General features: G+C 36.3%; 1 protein-coding gene across 1 annotated transcript in view; it reads right to left on the minus strand.

Moving 5' to 3' along the window:
* Positions 1–6,000, minus strand: part of LRP1B (LDL receptor related protein 1B) — a 1,636,277-nt gene that overhangs the window by 1,031,775 nt on the left and 598,502 nt on the right. The gene's annotated exons all lie outside the window — the stretch shown is intronic.

The raw sequence follows: 6,000 nt of genomic DNA on the forward strand, positions 1-6,000 counted from the left end.
TTGTGTACCCCAGCACTGACATACTCATTAACAGTGTTTGGAGAGGGAAAAAAAAGTATGTTGCATCATTTGGATAATAAAAATTCCATCAGAAATCCTTGCCCTGTCCTACCATGAAATGTGATTTCTAACTGAATGATCAGCCAGAAAAGATGTAGAGTAAAAGTACTCCATAAAATAGAGAAATAGTTTAATGGCCAGGCTACCCATCCAGGAGGGATTCCAAAGGCAGACTGGGAAGCACTAGAATTTCTGTAGTACAGAGGCTTATTCAGTATAGTGTGATTGCAGATAGGGAAGCTTGTCCTCCAGCTGTATTTTCGCAGCAAGCACACAGCTCTTACTAGGATTGCATGTTTATTGGAGAGGGGAGAGGTCCTTGGTGGAGAGGACGCACTTAGGAAACTACTGTTTGATGACAACACTATACCAAAGCTATAGTTAGCCCTGAGTAACAGGACAAGTCTGGCCAAATATTCTATTATCCTTTGAACCTCTTGCAAACTTCTGACTCTCCTTTACCCTCATTCTGCTTCTTAAATGTTCTAGACATTTCTAAAGCATCCAGCAAACATTTGTCAAGCACATACTCTGCTTCAGGCATTGAACTCCTTTTTTGCTACTTACTCTTTACCACAGTGTTCCTAATTTCATGCATGCATATGTGACAGTAAAGAACAATAAATCTGTATTACCAGGCTGGTGCTGGTGATTAGGCTTACTCCTAGGCAATAGGTCTTATGCGCTATCATGTCATCAAGTGTTATTGGCAGTTATGGCTCAATGAAATAATAACTTATACAGGAATTAGAACTTTTGACTATCTAAAAAAAAAAAAAAAAAAAAAAAAAAAAAACCCTAAATGGTGAATCTTCACACATCTGTCATTCTACAAGAAGCCATTCTTAGCCAATGGTATACTGAAACAGATCTTATTTACTAGTCTCATAAGTTGTTTAAATTATTAAGACTTAATATGTTACCCTTCCTAAGAATAGATCTTAATATGAGATGCTTTAATAAAAGGCAAGGGAATAGTCTTAATAGCTGAATTTCAGGCATTACTAAGTGTCTGATAAGAAGATGATACCATGTGGCAGAGAATTATTCCCTCACTGTACAGACACCTACCCATTCTCCCACACACAGAATCAGCCCTGGCAGCAAACCATGGGTAAATTCTCCGCCTCCCCCCGAAAAATTTAAACTTATGTTAGTAGATGTTAAATCACCCCTAGAGTTTTAAAGTAAGAGCCATAAGAAGTTGTATTTCATTTATTTTCTCTTTCTTTTCTCTTTTTAAGAATCATAGCAGAGAAAACAGCAAATGATATGAAAATGTTCCCTCCCCAACACTGTCTAGAAATATGCTTCCATCGATTATACAGCGACTATGATTCCTATTCTTACAACTAAGAGTTTCATTGCCTCAGTAGTCTTCTGTTTCATTTTTTCTTTTTCCCCCTAAATCAATGAACTGCAAATATAAGATGTAATAGAATACTGAAGTTGTTTTTTTTTTTTTTTTTTTTTTTTTTTATAGGCTCTCTACTCTCACTGCTCCAATTACTCCATGGCAAAGAGGTACGCTCTCCCAGGGCACCATTTGGTGCACTGACTATAGAGTGATGATCATAAAATTATTGTTGTTTATTTTACTATTGCTTCAGTGCAATCGGTAGAGCCCTAGAGGTTCAGGAGAATTTGTATGCCTTCAGTGAGTGGTTAGGACACTGAAAAGTACAGTCCAATGAGTCTGAATTTATTAGGAGTAAAATTGCCAACAGTTCATAAGTAAACACCATTTACTGTTACTTTTACTGTCACAGGTTCTACATGAGCCTGCTTTCAGCCCCAAGTTTTCACATTCAATACATATTTTATATCAAATTCAATAAAATCAATTAAAAGAAAGTCACTTTTAAAAAATGTTTTTATTTTCATATTTGGCAAGTCATTACTACAACTCTGTTTTCAAAAAACATATCAAAATATGCAAGAAGTTTTACTGGGTACCTATACATGGTTATTTTTTATTTTTTTATTTTTATGTTTTACACATGATAAGTCCTAACATTTAATTAGAAAAATAGCTAGCTTTTGTGTGAGTGTGGTGGCTCACACCTGTAATCTCAGCACTTTGGTAGGGCATGGCAGGAGGATGGTTAAAGCCAGGAGTTCAAGACCAGCCTGGGCAACATAGAGAGACCCTGTATGTACAAAAAATTTTAAAATTAGCTGAGCATGGTGGTTCATGTCTATGGTCTCAGCTACTCAAAGGCTGAGGTGGGAAAATGGCATAAGTCCAGAAGTTTGAGGCTACAGTGAGCTATGATCATGCCACTGCATGCCAGCCTGAGCAATAGAATGAGACTACATGTCTTAAAAGAAAATAAATAAATAAATAAATAAACATTAATTACTAGTTTTTAATGTGTGTTCTATTACAAAGTAACAAATGCTCTCTCATAAAATTTATAGTCTTATATGTCTCCTATATAAAACTATTCAACTATGCATATTTAAGTTAAAATCACTTTAAAAAATATGTTTCAGACTTTTCTTTTGGAAATTACTTTTTTGAAGATAAAAAACAGATAGTATCAAGTGTTAAATTGTACTAGATTAGCATTGAAAGTCCTCTCAACTCTGAAACAATTTATTCTTTATTTCATTAGTCAGAGTCAATCTTACTAAGTGTAGAAAGGAGAAAATTTGTCTGCATTACATGAATTAATAGGAATGAAAAGGCCTCCTGCCTAATATTAATCTCTTCCCCCATCTGTTGTAGTGTCTAAAATCTCCTCCCTTCAATACAGTTATTTCTTAAAGATGCTCTTAAGGCTTATGAATTTTACTTGGGTTCAGATATTATATTACAAAGGAGGAATAATCAATTAACTTACATTAATTTACCTAATTACTATCTATTGTCTTGAAAATAAGACCCCACTGGTAAGCTCTGGGGTGAACAGTTAGGAAGAGACCATGATATTGTTCTATGTTGCACTAGTGCAGCACCTTTAGAGGTCGCTTCCCAGCCCATCAACTCTGCCTCTCTCTGCCATCTCATAAAGGGCTATTTCTCAGGAATTTTTAATTCATCTATCATCCTATACTGTCTTTGCAGAACCATCCTCTTGGGTCTAGTTCTAGCTTTCCATTACATCACTTTAGCTTGATATTTTTATAGTATTCTTTCTTCTAAAACCGGGAGATCTTTTCCACATATCCATTTTCTTGGGATAGGCCATTTGGACCTTCCCTTGTTTTCCACACTGTCCAGCTGCTGAGAGCCCTGGTACCCTCGTTTGTCGTGGAAAGAAAGTTAGGTTCTGGAGTCCAATAGGGTTGAATTATAAGAAAAAGAAGAGTAAAGAGAGGCCAATCTCAGCAGCCAGGCAACTGAAAAAAGGACTGACAGAGCTTTAAGATGAACCTGGCTTAATTTATAATGTTTTTTTCTAGCACTTGTCAGATATAGCCACATTACTGTGTAATAAAGCTACCATAAAAATTTTAAACCTGATTGCATTAAGTGGAATTACATATAACTGAAGCCAAAAGTATCCTCTGGTTCACTTGCCATAAATATGAGAAAACTAAAGCCAAACAGGCAGTTTTTCTCTTAAAGTGTACAAATACATTGGTTCAAATATCCATGTGACCTTTAGAACACGCCAGTGTTTGTTATAGACTTATGCTCATGCTAGCAACTCCTTTTCCTTAAACTATAAACCACAGCAACATTCCCGTGGTAACTATGTATTTTTCAGATTTTGTAAGCTCATAATGTCATCAAGCTAAATACCTAGAGGTGAAGAGATTTATCTATTCCATTATCAATTCTAGAGTCATCAAATTTCCTTGATGTAGTAGGACATTATTATGTTCCATCCTTTTCTGGTTGCATTCGATTACTGTAAGATAACCTGCCTATGTAGAAAAAGAGGATGTGCTTCCTTTATAGGGTTTACTACATTACGCTCTCCGTGTGTAGCGATATTGTGTGGATCAATAGAAACAGCAAATAACGAGCCTGCCACTTCTTTAGGTCATCAATATTTTAAATCAGAACTCTAGGTGGTGGCAAAAAGGAAAAACATAACCTGACCTAATTTTTCTCAAGGATTGCCTTATTTCAAATAGGGCTTCATAAATCAAGTCGGTAATTCAAAGAAGTAAACTAAAAAAGTAAAAGAGAGTTTTGCTGTTGTTGATTTTTGTAGAGATATATGTTTTCTAAATAAATAACCACACTATCTCTGGGAAATCATTGAAATTATAACATGAGGTTATGTGTAAAGAGAAACAATGGCAGCTTGCTGAGCTAATCCAGTCTTTTGCCCAGTGTGGTTTCAGAAAAGAAATTCCATGCTTAATTTACCAGTTTCTAACAAGGGAGGATGAGGGCACCCATTAATTCATCAATACATCATAATTTGAAAATGCCTGATATGGAACTACATTTGGAGGAAGTTAGAAGAAGCCAGATGGAATATTCTGCATAGTATTTCCTTATATTATTCCCAAGCTAATTCAGTCCATAAAATCATTAGCATTATCTTATTGTGACTAGGGCACCTCAAAGCTATTTAATTAGCCAATCAACAATACTTAACTGATTGTTTACTTACTGAGTAACTTGAAAACTGTGTAGAAACTACAGGCTTTATTTGCAGGTTAGCAGTAAAAGGCAGTTTTGAAACATGAAATATAAACACTTAAGAGTGGAGCACTCATTTTACTAATTTTAATTAACAAGATAAGTTTTTTTTTCCTTTTCCTTTTTTCCATCCCGCCTTCCTTTCTTCCTTCTTCACCTTTCTTTCCACAAATATTTATTGAGTACCTATATGTTCTAGGCAATGATCAGTACTGAGTAAATATCAGTAAACAAATCCAACAACTGCTGTACTGTCATAATGCTTACATTATTCTGGAGAAATCATGTGATAAACATACATAATGAATTAACTTCAAGTGGTAATGCTATAAAGAAAATAAAACTGGGAAATTATATAGTGATAGAGTAGGTATGCATAAATAACACTGAAAAATAACATCGTGATGTAGAGGCTACATACCATGAAATAGAATGGACTGAGAAAGTCACTCCGAATATTGACATTTTAGCTGAAACTCAAGTGATAAGGAGGCTACATTAATGTGAATATCACAGGAAAAAGCGTTACAGGCAGATAAAAAAGCAACATGGTTGAAGAAGGACAAGGACATAGGTGTGCTGGCATTGATGATGAAACAATAGCAGTGGAAGATCAGACATTGGAAAGGGAAATGATACCAGGCCATTAGGCCCATTAGAGATTCTGTGAGGAGTTTAGGTTTTATTTTTAAGGTGAGTGAAAGTTATTGGGAGATTTGAAGCAAAAGAACAACATGATTTGGTTTATGTTTTAGTGGCAAATCACTTTATTATGTGAAGAATTAACTTTGGAGGTGAAACAGAAGCTCACAGAACCCAGTTAGAAATCTATTGTAGTAGTCCAGGAGAGAGACAGGTAATTCAAATCAATTAATACATGTCTTTTGAACAGATTTTTGCTAATTAGAAACTTCTTGTAATAGGCTGGGCACTGCGGTTCATGCTTGTAATCCCAGCACTTTGGGAGGCCTTTGTGGGTAGATCACCTGAGGCCAGGAGTTAGAGACCAGCCTGGCCAACATGGCGAGACCCTGTCTCTACTAAAAATGCAAAAATTAGCTGGACACAGTGGTGTGTGCCTGCAGTCCCAGGCACTTGGGAGGCTGAGGCAGGAGAATAGCTTGAACCTGGGAGGTGGAGGTTGAAGTGAGCTGAGATTGTGCCATTGCACTCCAGCCTGGGTGACACAGTGAGACTCTATCGAAAGAAAGAAAGAGAACGAGAGAAAGAGAGAGAGAGAAAGAGGGAGAGAGAGGGAGAGAGAAGGAGAGAGAGGAACGGAGGAACGAAGGAAGGAAGGGAAATGAGGAAGGAAGGAAGGGAAATGAGGAAGG

The sequence above is a fragment of the Piliocolobus tephrosceles genome, chromosome 11 (assembly GCF_002776525.5).
Source record: "Piliocolobus tephrosceles isolate RC106 chromosome 11, ASM277652v3, whole genome shotgun sequence".
NCBI classification, from domain to species: domain Eukaryota; kingdom Metazoa; phylum Chordata; class Mammalia; order Primates; family Cercopithecidae; genus Piliocolobus; species Piliocolobus tephrosceles.